We start from the raw sequence: 15,507 nt of genomic DNA, 5'->3' as shown, positions 1-15,507 counted from the left end.
GATTTGGTGGTCTATTTATAGCATCTTTATAAAAATAAAACTAAAAACTCAAGTTTTTCTGAAGAGGAATACTTAAATAAAAAAAAAAATTCACTCCTCCCAAATCAAGAACTTTTCTTACAGTAAGTCTTCCACACAAGCAATAAGACAAACAGCCTAAAAACTGCCTTCAAGAAGAAAAATAAGAAAATCAGCTCACCCATGATTTCCTTAATATACTTAAAAGAGATAAAATCCCATTGATGCCTCTAAAAATAAAAATGAGGAAAGGGCAACTTTATTGATTCCTTGTAAACCAACGAACGTGTAGCTTATTGATAACACTAAACACCACCTAAGCCTTTAGTGATTTTCAACCAAAAGTCTGCCTCTGCATGAAGGTTTAAATCATCGTATTAATATATTAGAGGGAAAATTACCATGGGAGACACTTGGAAATTAATTAAACACCCTGCACTCAGTTTGTTTGCGAGAGAAGATAAATATCACACGTGGGAAAAGATGCCTGACAACCGCCATAGTTTTCAGATCCAAAATTAGACCCTGACAGCTATGTCTTTGTATGACTCTCCTTGGGGTATGATAAGTAGAGATATAGAATATGAAGATTTCTGATAGAAGTATTTATTACTGACACTTCCGAAACATTCCATGTGTGGCATCAGCAAAGCATGCTTCACCTCAGACAGAAATGTCAGGTTTTCATCCAAGATTTTTTTTTCCATTCCTCTTCCCCCATTCCAATTCCTCCCTCCCCATCCACCACTCCCCCACCTTCTCCTCCAAAATATGATCTTTTTTAGAAGTTCAACAGCAGCCCCTGGTGGAACTCAGCAGTTGTTTCAGCCTGAGCACAGTAGTTCAAGTAACTCCATCCATCCTGTCAAAAACCAGAAAAAGTATGTTCAATGTGCATATATATGACCACAACAGTGCACTGTTTCTGCAGCTCAGGGGCCAGAACAAGACCCCAAATGTACAAATGCAGTGATTTGTGATAGTAATTTCAGCCAATTTCAGTAGCTAGAGTTTTGAAAAAATATATATGAAACAAACATCTGTCTCAAATATGATATTCATTTTATGCACGAAGACCAATAATTAACTGCTCATGAATAATGCTAACCACAGAATGCGTCAACAGAAAGAGGCACTACGCATATGAGCAGGCGATCACCATTTTGTTTAGCTCATGTTGTGATAGATTCAGCTTTGTCACTTAGCAAAATGAGCTATACAAAGTGACAAAGAAGGGATTTCTCAAGGTCAGAGGTCAGAAAGCACCACAGCATGGCACTGTCTGGCCGTATTAGAATGGCAAGCTAGGCTTACTTAAAAGCACCAAAAGCTCTTCAAAGAAACCATGACCATTCCTTCTCCTGTTTTGTTGACAGCCACATATTACGCTTTGGGGGCAAAGAAGAAATATGTGGCTCTTTGTTTGCATTAGTCTGTGAAAGTTTGTATACTTCACTAAGGTACCTGGCAGAGGGGCTCAAATTCAACTTCACCCCCTTGGATGTTGTCTGCCCAGAAAACAGTCAACTTTTTCTTTTCACGAGGGCACAGTCTTCTTGCCAAGCTCTGTAGTCCTGGGGCAGGATCACCCAGATGGGTTGCCTTCCCCCATACACAAAGTACCATGAAGGCTACAGGTATTCCTGGCACCAGGCAAGAAGAAGGGGAATGACACCAAGAAGATTGCTTTAATGACTGAGAGTTTCAAGTGTGCCCAGCATTGGGGGCACAGCCCTTGTTAGGACAAAAGAACAACTGGGATTTACTCAAAAGACCCCCAGGTTTACTTCAGTGCATTTATGCAATGTCCCTCACTTGTGTATTTTGACTTTTCTTAAATGATGCAGTTTGTTAAGAGGAAAAGAAAATCATATTTTTAAAACGTAAATACTTTTATAATAAATACTAGAATAGAATAAATACTATTTTATGTGCAAAAGTGATTTTTAAATTCTGAAAGTGTTCTACTTCACTTTTCACTTGCCCTCAAGGCTACTTTGATCTCTTGACTGATCTCATGTGAAACTGAATCAATGATGTGTTAAGACAGAGAATCCCGTGATGAGCCACTTACTGAGAGCCAGTGGGTACCTAGCACTAGGGAGTAAGAGGAATGAAAGAAAGAAAATTTGGTATCCAATGAGTTACAATTTAGTGTAGGTGATAGATGCAAAGGATAATTTCAATATAACGTGGTAACAATGTGCAATCCTAAGAGAGACAGCCCTTGGCTCAGCCTGGGGTCATCAAAGAATTTCTATAAGGATGATTCTTGTACTGAGTCTTAAAAATTAAAAAATAGCTACAGTAAAGAAGGAGAGGGGGAATTATGGAGGAAAACCATTATGACCCAAAGGGAAAAGGCATCAAACTATAAAGTACAGATTGAGCCTCCCAAATACAAAAATCCAGAATCCAAAGTGCCCTTGAATCAGAAACCTTTTGAGCACCAACAAGATACTCAAAAAGTTCCAGACTTTAAAACATGTTGAATTTTGGATTTTTCAAAATATGGAAAGTCTATACAAATATTCCAAAATCAAAAAAAAATTAAAACTCCAAAATCTGAAACACTTCTGGTCTCAGGCATTTTGAATAAGGTTTACTCAGCCAAAAAACTATATATTCAAAGAATTACAAGCAGCTTAATTTTTACCAGAGCATATATTAGAAGATGGCCCATGACAGATGGAGAGGGTGGAGAAGTGGATAAGAAAAGTGGCTACAGAAAGCCTTCTTGGCCCTCCTAGGGACACTAGATTTGTCTAAGCTATGAAGAACAATTAAAAGACACTGTGCAATGGAGTGACCATGTGGAGAAGTAACTGAAGGTCAGAAGACAGATCAGGAATTTGCTGTGATTGTCCAAGAGAAAAAGAAGGGCCTGAGTTCTGCTGATGGAAATGGAGCTGGAGAAGAATAAATTTAAGCTGAGAAGTTAAGAAATATTCAGAGGTCAAAGCTGAGAAGAGTTGGTGACTTTTGGGATTTGAATTATAAAGGAGGAGTTTTGTATAATTCCCAGGTTTCAGGCATAAGAGACAACATAGATTGTGGCATCATCTGCTGGGTTGAAGAGTACAGGAGCCAGAGCAGGTTTGAGGGGAGAAGATGACACTCTAAAGAAGTACTTCTCAAAATGTGTCCTCAAGTACCCTCCACTGGCCTCCAGATAGCTCCTTGTAGCACTGATTATTAACACTGCCCTTGAATGCCACAGCTGGAGAGGAACCTAACAGATCATTAAGTCCAGTCACTTTCAAACTGTGCCGTGGGGACTGAGGGGTGGCAGAGCATGCAGGAATTCAGACTGCCCACCACTCCCCAGATTCAACCCAACAGGGTCATTCTTCCTTTGCCTCTTGTGCATACTGAATTTCTTCTTCAGACTGAGTTTGAAACAAGAAAACCACAGTTTAAAGCTACTAACAACCTGTTCATTTTACAGAAAGGAAACTGATATCCACAAAGGTAAAATGACTTGTCCACAGACACAAGGTTTGTACCAGAGGCTGAACTGATCTATGACCCTTAGTTCAACACATGTCAATTCCAAGTGTCCTCTATGCCATGCTTTTCTCTACGAAGTAACTTTTGCTTTTGCCATGTCTTATCCAGCTAGCATCAAAAACCTCATTAAAAACACTCAGTAGTTTCTTCAGTTTTATTCATTCAATAGTTATTGAACACCATCTACAAGCCAACCCCTGAGTTAGTTACCTGAGCACTTATTTGGATTCCCAGTTGTAATTTTTTATGATGTTACCCCAAGTAGTATTCAATCATATCTAGTTTGCAAGTAAAGATAATTATTATTGAAGGTGTGAGTTTCCCAACTCACCAGAAGATTAAAGCTAATTTATATTTTAAGTGAATTTTTAAATATATTTTAATCCACAAAGTTCCTAAAATATAACAAGGTGCTATTCTTAATCTTTAAAAGAATTACTTTCCAGATCTTACATTAGTTTTTCCACACATGTTCCAGAACTCACTGAAAAATAATGCCCCCAAACTCAGAAAGACTAACTTTATTAACTTTAGAACTGATATATGGAATAATTATACTGTAGGTTGCTTTTATTACATGAAAATACAAGCAAATAAACTTTATAACCCTTCTTCACCACCATACTAACTCAACAGCTGCTTGTACCAAAATAAGGTTATTTCTAGAACAGAATTAAATCCTTGCTTGACCTACAGAAATAAAGACAAATATTAGCTGAGGGGTTATGAAAGCCTGTTGACCTCTTTCTAAAGGACTAAAAAGGGAGCAGTGGGTGGCTACTTTGTGAGGTACCAGGGTCAGAGTGGGGAACAGGAAGCAGCTGAAGCAGGTCCTCCTGCACAGAGATTTCCAGAGATGAGACCCTCAGAGACCTGTCCAAGACCATTATCTCCTATCTCACTGTACAAAGGAAAAGCAATGCTGTCTGTCTTGTTGGAGAATCCATTCTTTATACTGTTAAACTCTTCAAAATAAGGGGCCAGGGATTCAGTCTTTCTTCAACTGCCCCTTCATACTTCACTAGACTGCCTTGTTTTCTTTCTATATTCCTATTTGCAACTTACTTTAAAATCACATATAAAGCCTAGTTAGTGGGAATGGATTACAAGAATAGAGGAGAAAGAAAGGGGAAAATCCAAAATTATAACTCAAATAGATTTCAAGACTCACCTGTTAAAACCCCATTTCTTTAAATATAAGAAATCAAAACTACTCAGCTAACATTATCCCATTGTCCTCACATGGTGTATTATTGAGAATAGGGGGTACATAAACAAAAAAGTTTTCATCTGCTTTTTTTTATATTATAAAGTATATTATTAAAAGGACACAGGGAATCTTTGAGAGAACAAGCATTTGGTTACTAATTGTCTCCATTGCCCCTTGAAGTGCCCAAGTAAATTCAGAGTTGAAATTCTTTTGAGAGGCTGTTTTTGATATTTTTGTCTGGTGTCTTGCAAAATCTTCCTTAACAACAGTTTTGTTGATTCACTCAACGAGTATTCATGGGAAGCTCACCATACATCAGGTCTACACAATAACAAGCAAGAGAACTGATTTCCTCTGCTCTCCTGCTTATCTGGTCATACCTTGTCACTGCATGTTCATGACTGAAGAAGCCATATTTCTTTTCCAAATCCAGTAAATTTATCTGTCAGCTTTTTTATATGAAAAGGGTTTGAAATGACTTTAAGTCTCTTTAAGCACATCTTCTAGGTGGCAAATAACAATATTGGTTATATGTTCTTTTCTGAGTGTTCTAGCTTCCTTCTTGCTGAAAATTTCTCTGGCTGCCCTGTGGACTCGGCTAGTCTGACCACAATGACACTGAGTTACAAATTAATGGAATTTCACATAAAACATGAAGACTCACTGGGAGCATTTAATAACATGAAGTACCTTGGTAAGTTCTTCAAATTCATCAGAATCCAATGACCAAAGAAGTCCTGGAACAGAGTACTATGTGTGGGTTGGAAATAGAAGATGGATAGGGCACAAAATTTTCCAGCAAGTTCTTGGAAAAATCTGATAAAATGCTATTAAAAAAAATCTAAAATCTGGGACTTTGAAAATTAACTTATGCATACATACCTAGGACTGAAAGAAATTATGCTGGGCCTAAAAGGTCACCTTTAAAGAAGCAAATTATTGGATTAAAAAATGGAAAATGTGATCCAGTTCTGGAAGACAATATTCCCAGCAATTAACAACATAATTCACCTGATACACAGAGTGGTCAAATTCATAGAAACAGAAATTAGGATGGTGAAAACAGAAAACAGAGACTGTGAAGGAAGAGGACTGAGACTTATGGTATGATAGGCATATGGTGATACGGTTTCAGCATGGGAGGATGAAAACGGCTCTATGGTGCTGCTGATGGTACCCCAGTGATGGGAGAATACTTAATTCTACTGAATTGGGTACTTAAATTTTTTTTAAATGACAAGCTTTATGTTAGGTATACTTTATCACAATAAAAAGAGGGGAGGGAAGTTAGGCAGGAGACAAATGCAAAAAATAGATTGTTCACATTAGTACTATCTAAAGTATAATTTACCCAAATGAAAACTTTGAGCCTTGACTACTCCATATATAAAATGTCAGTCATGGTGTCAAATTCAACATTGCTTGAAAAGATCAAATGAGTTCTTTGTAGTGAAAAAAATATATAGCGTGTTTAAGAATTTAACAAATGTTAATTGTTATTACTATGGCTCTTCTGAACATTCCAACCTACTGTTTAATACTAAGATTAAAAATATTATTCAATACTAACAGTATGTCTATGAAAATTTTCTTTAATTACAATGTTAGATACAATTTTTTGGAAATAATAATGAACCATATAAAAAATTGTTTGAAATATTATTCTTAGCTCCCCTGCTTCCCAGCAGTTTTATTAAATTAGGGTAAGGTCAAAAATCAAAGCAAATGTTCTGTTCCTTAACATCATCTTCCTGACAGAAGAAAAGTCCTATTGGTATGAAAAATGAATTGAAAATAAAATAACCTAAAGGGTCCTTAAAACACATCCTGTAATGACTCATTTTTTTCTGAGTTATCAGAATATTCTGGGGTACCTGAGAAGTAATTTTTTGAGAAATTATACATCAGTAAATTTAATCACACATTTATTGAACATATATTTTGTACAAAAATACTGTGACTGGTTCTCTGAGAAAAGTTAGGATGTAACCCTCATGTCCTTGCCCTCAAGGAGCTTACTGTAATGAAAAGAAGTAATTCCTCAGAAGGTCTTGATTTCATACTTCTCCCAAGGCAATTCTGAATAAAGATGAGGAAAACTAAAATTTTTTTCTAAATTGTACAAAACCTTTGGTTGAATCACTGTGTCTTTTTACCATAGCTTAAAGAATATATTTTTCCTTTATGCATTTTGATATTTGAGAATAATGAATTCAAAAATTACTGGGAAAAAGAAGGTCTGTAATTGACCGCCTAGGGGAACTATGCAAAAATCCCTTCAAAATTCCCACCAGGAGTAGAAGAGAAGAGGATTCAGATACAGTCTGAAATCTTCCCAAGCTTGCTTCACTGAAATTCTAATTAGTAAGACCCCTTTAAGCAACTTCTCAGCTCTTAATTTAAATACAGGAAGTGTTTCCTAAGGCTCTATAATACCTTGGCAGAGCTGATCCTATTTCCTGAGATTAAATAGAAGAAAACTCTTCCCTCAGGAGATTGAACCACACACAATAAGATAATTCATTAGAATGTTCATATAAATTCAAAATATGCCAGGGAAAGAGCAAATGTCTTCTTCATAAAGGGTGACACCCTGGAAATGCTAACTGAATCCATGACTGGCTTTACTCTTGAGTTTGGTCTTTGTAGAAATTACCAAGGTGATAACTCATTTTGACAATGAAACCAAGTTTACGATAACTAAATAAATAAATAAACAAACAAATAAATAAATTTTTTAAAAAAAATGTCTATCAATGTTGTGTGCTTTCATTTTGCAGCATCAGGGATTGAACCCAGAGCCTTAGGTATTTTAGACAAGCGCTCTATAACTAAGCTATACCCACACAGCCCTTTTGCTTCCATTTGGGAAAATAAAACTGTACCTTCTATGATCTAATTGTTATTCCACTTTGCACCACTTAAGATTTATCAATAACAAAAATCTCATAAACTTTTTAAGTCTCCATTTTGACCTAAAAAGGAGGGAGCTTAGTCTCAAAACCCACTACTTAAATGCCTGATTAGAAAGGGGAGTGGAGCAGAATGCGCTTCTAAAACTTTTTTTATTGCCCAAGAAAACAAAGAAGAGCACTTTTCAATCTCTTGCCAACCTTCTGTAAATTTACATCACCTCACTAAATTTGATAGCTAAATAGTGTTCTGGCAGTGTTGTTGAGACTTCTGTGTCAGATTTAGAAATGTTATTGTTGAGGCTTACTTTGATGGTGAGATTTTAGAAGCCTATTTCCCTGCTAAACAAATGTATTATAGAGTGATGGATAACAGAGATTCAAAGGATTACAATGAGAGATCAAGGAGTTCACCTGCAATATCTATCGCATTGACAGCCGACTTTATTGAACTTTCACAATATTAACTGCCTCTCTGTGGACTGGCTTAGCAGAGGAGGTGATTATCAATTTATCACCAGTCAAAACACAAATTGCTTCATGTACAGTGTCGGTGGCATAATCATGTACCTTGAATCCGATCAAAATGGTCCTACTAGAATGATTCTTATAAGAATGAGAACGAATATTAGTTGAGAACTTCTCTAATGAAATTATGTCTGATTCTTGGTTTGACAGGGCATCTTTTCTGAAGCATAGATCAAGAATGCACCACTCCAAAAGGAAGCAAAAACAAAACCTGCGATAAACAGTGCTGGAGGCTATTCGCTCCCAATTCTTGAGCCTTGTTTACCAAGCCATCCCAGTGCCCACAAGGAAGAAACTGATTGATCCTCAGACCCTTTCCCTAGTGGAAGATTTGCACTCCTAAACTCCACATAGTATCTTGGAAGTTGACTGAATTACATGTGAGAAATTATCTAGGATAATCATAGACCAGCACCAAGGTGCCTGCATTACCTCTTTGACTCTATTATCAATAAGACCAAGAGTTTCTAAATCTCATAATTTCACCCTACTTCCTGATTCTATCCTCCTCCAATGTCTAATCTTTCTCCATATATTGAATTCCATCAGTGGTCACTCTAGTTAAAATTTGCTACATTCAGGAATGGAAGGACAAGATTTTGGTCTTGACTTTTTGTCTAAGCAGGCAAGAATTAATAGCTACACTAGCAAACACTATTGACTACTTACTACGGGTCAGGTATGAACATAAGAACATTTTATATATTAAGTCACTTAATCTCCTTAACCATCCTGAGTGGAAAATATTATTATTTTCTCTGAGTTATAAATTAAAGAATTTGTGAATAGAAATGCAAGTTGAACCAAGCGAAGGACCCTAAAACCTTATGAATTCTGAAAACTAGCCTACTTCACTCTTTCACAGGTTAGATTGAGTTTCTTGGCCCCATTCTGGCTGCCTTCCATTGTACAAAGTGAAACCTCTACAAGAAGATAGCCTCTCTTTTATCTCTACAAGATCATCTAAAAGCCTCTATAATTTTGTGTACAAATGCCTGGCATTCAATTTATAAAAGTCAGACATACCAAGAAAAAGGACAAAAAGAGAATATCACAATAGGAATGGGACCACAGATGATCCCAATAATAGAATTATCAAGTGTGGAGTAATGTGTTCAAATAGATGACAAGATAGTTTCATGAGAGAGATGGAATCTTTCTTAAAAAGTGGAAATTTTAGAATATATATATGTGTGTGTGTGTGTGTGTGTGTGTGCATGTGTGTTAAAGTTAAGAATTTAACAAATTAATTTAATAACAGATTAAAATAAGAAAAGGATTAGTACTGTAAGATAGTGTAGTAAAAATACACAGACCAAAGAACAAAATGTAGAAAAGAGTACAAGAGACATTTGGAAGATGGCGAAAACCTAATGCAAGTGTACCTGGAGCCCCAGAAGCAAACTAGAAAGGAAATGGAGGAAGAGCCACATATGTATGAAGATATAACATCTGAGAATTTTCCAAAATAGTTGAAAGAGCTTTAGCCCAAAACAGGATAAATGTTACTAGTCATGTTATAGTAAAATTTCCAAATGACTAAGTTTGAACCATTACAACAGCCAGATAAGAGAGTATAAAGGAGCTTTACCTAAGTTCTCAACAGAAATCATAGAAGCCAGAAAGAAAAAAAAAACAGAATGGCATCTTAAAAGTGCTGAAAGAAATTGTTGACAACTGTGCACTTTATCTCCAGTGAAAATATCCTTCAAATTTAAAGGCATTTTAAAAAAAAGATATTGTTGTCATCAAATTCATACTAAAAGAAACATAAAGGCGGTTCTTAGAAAGGAAGAAAGGAACCCCAGAAGGAAAGACAGAAATGCAGGAAGGAATTAAGATCTATAGAAAGGTATATATGAATATAGGTATAAATTGGATATAAAGAAACAATAATATTTTATGGAATTTAAAATACATGTATAGGGGCTGGGGTTGTGGCTCAGTGGTAGAGCACTTGCCTAGCATGTATGAGGCACTGGGTTCAATTCTCAGCACTGCATATAAATAAATGAATAAAAGAAAGGTCCATCAACATATTTAAAATTTTTAAAAAATAAATAAATAAATATATGTATAATTAAAAGGTATGACAACAATAATACAAACAATCAAAGGGCATAAGTGGATTTAATGTGTGCACATATCCTAGCATTGTCTGAGAAGAGATAAAACTACTAATTTATATTAGACTCTATTAAATAAATATTAATATTCAGTAAATATAATTTCAAATGACAACAATAACTATATTAAATATAAGTGGACTAGAGGCTTCAGTGGAAAGTCAAAATTTGTTCAACTAGATGAAAAAGTAACAATTCAACCAGTTGCCCAACTTAACTCTAAAGACATAGAAAGTTGGGCTGGGGATGTGGCTCAAGCGGTAGCGCGCTCGCCTGGCATGCGTGCGGCCCGGGTTTGATCCTCAGCACCACATACAAATAAAGATGTTGTGTCCGCCGATAACTAAAAAATAAATATTAAAAAAAATTCTCTCTCCCTCTCTCTCTCTCACTCTCTCTTTAAAAAAAAAAGAAATTAAAAAAAAAGACATAGAAAGTTGATACTTACAGAATGGAAGAAAAGAAATGTAAACACTTATAAAACATAAAGGACATTTCATAATGATGTTTAAAAGTTAGTCTACCAGAAATTCACCATAACTTTAAAAATGTAAAGCAAAAATTGACAGAACTAAAAGCACAAAGAATTAAATCTACATTGATAGTGGGAAATTTTAACACATTTCCTCAATCATTATTAATCAAGCAGACTAAAGGATATAATTAATAAACTTACAGATACATAGAAAATTCTGTATCTAATAAGGCAACATGAGACACTTACCAAAACTAACCATAAGCTGAGCCATAAAATAAGTCCCCAATCTCCCAAAATTTCAAAATATTGAAGCCATTAATATGTTCTCTGACCCCAGTCAATTCAGCAAAAAATCAGTAACAAAATGAAAACTAGTGGTGCAACCACTATGGAAAGCAGTACAGAGATTCCTCAGAAAACTTGGAATGTATCCACCATTTGATCCAGTTGTCCCACTCCTCTGTTTATACCCAAAGGACTCAAAATCAGCATACTACAGTAACAAAGCCACATCAATGTTTATAGCAGCTTAATTCACAATAGCTAAACTATGGAACCATCTAGGTGCCATTCAACAGATGAATAGATAAAGAAAATGTGACATATATGTATATGTACACACACACACACACACACACACAATGAATATTACTCAGCCATTAAAAAAAATTATGGCATTTGCCAGTAAATGGGTGGAACTAGAGAGTATCATGCTAGGTGAAATAAGCCAAACCCAGAAAAACAAAGACTGAATGTTTTCTCTGATATGCAGATGCTAATTTCACAATAGGGAGGGTGGATGTTAGGGAATACTAGAAGTACTTTGGATTAGAATGAGGGGAATGTTAGGAAGGGAAGGGGAATGAGAATAGGAAAGATAGCAGAATGAATCTGACATTACTTATCTATATGCATATATAATTATATGACCAATGTAATTCTACATCATATACAACCAGAAGAACGAGAAGTTATATTCCATATATGTATACTATGTCAAAATACATTCTAATGTATAATCAATTAGAACAAATTAAAAAATACATAGTGAAAGGTTAATAGATAAAATAAATGTGTTTAAAGATTCTCTAAGAAAAAAATGATAACTAGAACGTCCCCCAAATATTGAGAAGTTAGTCAAAGATGAAAATAAATCACAATGAAAATTAAAAATATTTTGAACTTAGTGATAATGAAACATGACGTATCAGAACTTGAGAATACAGGGTAAGTGGGCATAGTAGGAAGAGCCAGTGGTGATGGTTACTTCTGGGAAGAGGCTCACCAGTGAAAGGCAGCACAGTCAGGGCCTCCTGGGAACTGATTCTGCTCTGTGTCTTGTTGCGGGGGTGGTTTCATTAGTGTTTTTGCTTTGTGAAAAATTCACCAAACTGTATATTTGTGATCTGGGAACTTTTTCTGTGTGTGCTATACTTGAAGTTTAACTTAAAAATCTAGAAACTTATTTCTGACTTTTTTCTCATTTCTACATGAAGATTATCAGCATTTCCTGTTGATTTTAACACATAATTTATCTAGGCTCTGGTTATTTCTAACTACTTCCCCCATTACTCTTCTTATCGAAACCAACAGCATATGTTTCTTTATTTCAGAGTTTCATGACTAGATTCCCTGCTTCTGCCCTTGGTTCATATAGTATGCTGTCAACATTGTCACCAGGTTGAACTATTAAAGTTTAATCAAACCATATCACCAATCTCAACAAAATTGTTCAACTGCCTTCTCATTTCACTCACAATAAAAGCCAAATAATTGTTATGACTTGGCCTGTAGGGGATCTGAACTACCATTCCATCTCCTACTTCACCTCCTACCATCCACCTCTTGTTCACTCAGCTCCTGCCTTACTGTCTCCTTGCTCTCTCAGAACATTCCAGGTACATAACATTTGCACTTACCCCACTATCTGGATGTTTCCTACCCTAGGTTTACACAGAAGGCCTTTAAAATGTCACCTTCTTCCCTAAGCATTATCTATCATTGCAATTTCCTCCACCCACAACAACCTGCAACTCCAATTCACCAAATATTAATTCAACACCATTGAGCCAGATATCTTGGTGCTCAGGAAAAAAAAAAGAGCAAATAAAACAAAGATTCATGGATTTGTGGAGCTTACATTCTAGCAGAGAGAAGCAAGCAATAATCATAAAAGCATTAATTATATAGCATATTGAAAGTAAATACATACTATGAGAAAAAAACTGCATCAAGTTTAGGAGTGTTATTATCACTGTTCAGAGGCAATGAGAAGAGAGTTGTAATTTAAAATAGGATACTCAGGGCAAACTTCAGTGAGTATGACATCTGGCATGCACCTGAGAGGAAAGTGCATTCTAAACATGGAGAACAAGTCCAAACGCCAAAGGCTGGAGTGTGTCTGACCTAAGGAACATTAAAAAGGAGTGTATAGCTAAATAAGTGTGCAGGGTAGTAATAGTCCAACTTTACCTGGGACTCAGGATTTTCCTGAGATGTATGATTTTCAGTGCCAAACTTAGGACCCAGGGCAAACCAAGATAATCAGTCAGTTACCCAAAAAGAAAAAAGCTATTGGAGATTTGGTCAGAGAGGAAAAAGTGGGGGAAGGAGAGGGAATGGGAAGGCAGTACCAGATCATGAAGAACAATGAAAACCATTTTAAGGGACTTGACTTTTAGAATGAGAAAAGGGAGGAGTCATTGGAACATTTTGAAGAAAGGAATGACATGATCTGAGTTCTATTTTAAAAGACTTGTTCCAGTTGCTGTATTGAAAGTGGATAAAGAAGGACAAGGGCAGAAGAAAGGACTCCATCTTAACACTATTGCCATAATCCACTCAGGGATCGTGGTGGCTTGAACCAAGGGTGTATTAGTAGAGGAAGTGACAAGTGGTCAGATTCCGGATGTATTCTGAAGGTAGGTAAAATAATATTTCCTAACATATTAGATAAGAGAAAAAAAAAAGGATGACTTCCAGGATTTTGATCCAAGCAAATGGAAAAATGGACTTGCTGTCAGCTGAGATGAAAACAACTAAACAAAGATCAAGTTCATAGAGAGAAAAAAAAATGGTTTCATGTTTGATATGTTACCTTTTCTGTTTTATTTTCTTCCTTAGCTCTTATCAATATTGACATACTACATATTTTACTTATTTATTATCTATGTTCATCCATTTCAATAAAATCTCCAAAAATACAAAGACTTTCTTTGTTTTCTGTTCTTGTTTGTGTTTTTTGTCACTGCTGCTATGTCACCAAAATCTATAGTAAATTCCTCTAAATATTTATGGAGTGCCTCTTGGATGAGCAGAAATGGGGTGAGCTCTAAGAACACAACACACAGCATGTCCTAAAGATTGTCAAATAAAATACTAGAGAATCAGATAAGCTTTTAATAACATATTAAAAAATGAAGAATTTTTACGAAAAGTATGCCCAATATTCAAATATTCAAGTATGTATAACTCATATTCAATTACAAGATAGAATAAAAATTATCTGTTGCTTATCTTAAAATCAAATTTAACTGGATATCTCATATTTTTCATCCTAAATCTGACAGACCTTTGGGTCTTGTGTCTTCAAGGAGCTTATAGTACAATGGTATATACAGACAAATAAATAGTCTGTGTATAAAAACTCTAGGAACCCAGAACACCTACGAGCAAACACCACAAGAGGGATTACTTGAAGATTCTGAAGGGGCATCTGAGAAGCTTCATGAAAAAAAAAAAAACAAAAAAAAAAAAACCTGATATTGCAACTGAGAGTTGAAAAGAAGAAGAAAGGGCATTTCAAGAAGATGGAACAACATGATCCAAGCCTAAAAACCAGTGAGGTACTAGGGTACAGAAAAATACTAAATTGACCTGGTAACTTGACTGTGCCTAGAGAACAAAGCCTGTGTGAGATGAGAACTGAAGAAGGTACATCGCCACAAATGGTGCTGCAGAACCCACTTGGCTAAGCAGACACTCCACCAAATATCTAAGCCAGGGCCAGCAAACACAGGCACCTACTACAACCAAAAACAAGAGGAGCCTTAACCACTATCCTCCTCATCCCACCAAGCAGCTGTGAGAGCCACAGAGGGTACTGAGATTCACCTACTCACCAGCAGCACTTTGCCAGGCTTGACCTTCATGACCAAGGGCAAAATGAAGGAAAGCTTTATTCTATCTCATCTTCAGGGTAGTGCCTGTGTTCCTAGCTCTCCTATAGGTAGAAAAAAGACAGAAAAAATAATAATTTCATAAAAAGAAGTAAATCCCCTGAGAAACTAGGGTGGGAGCAAATCCCAGAGAAAAGACTGGAATATTCTCTTAGCAAAATGCATAGAGATTTGAATCCTTTATAACCTTTGAGTCTACAGGATGGGGAAATCTAGTGATAGTTGGGTTTTTTACTAAGGCAAAATTTGTTCAAAGAAGTCTTAGTTATTGTAGTGGTCCCCTTCCCCCAAAAGGCCATAGTACATAAACAGGCACTACATTTGTGATATTAAAATTCCACCAGAAGATCTGACAAGGGAAAGAATAAGCAAAATTAAGGAGGAAAATATCTAAAAACAAAAATTAGGTTAGCGACAATGAAAAAGCACTGAGAAATACTGAATTACAACGAAGCTGTACTTGAGAGGCAGAGAGCAGAAGTGCTTAAAAGTGAGCTCTCCTCGGAGAGGATAGGACAGGGATAGAAAGGAGCCCAGAGAGGAGGGA

The 15,507-nt window shown here is 36.0% G+C and overlaps 1 long non-coding RNA gene across 1 annotated transcript in view; it reads right to left on the bottom strand.

Annotated features, from left to right (window-relative positions):
- Positions 1-774: 774 nt before the first annotated feature.
- The window catches only part of LOC113197343 (uncharacterized), a 36,484-nt gene continuing 21,751 nt past the window's right edge, over positions 775-15,507 (bottom strand). The window contains exons 2-3 of the long non-coding RNA XR_003302689.2: positions 14,904-15,004; positions 775-880 (exon numbers count right to left, since the gene is read on the bottom strand). This is a non-coding gene — a long non-coding RNA (uncharacterized LOC113197343). The remainder of the gene's footprint in view (positions 881-14,903; positions 15,005-15,507) is intronic.

Source organism: Urocitellus parryii, chromosome 11 (genome assembly GCF_045843805.1).
Source record: "Urocitellus parryii isolate mUroPar1 chromosome 11, mUroPar1.hap1, whole genome shotgun sequence".
Lineage (NCBI taxonomy): Eukaryota > Metazoa > Chordata > Mammalia > Rodentia > Sciuridae > Urocitellus > Urocitellus parryii.
This window is presented reverse-complemented; position numbering and strand designations above follow the sequence as displayed.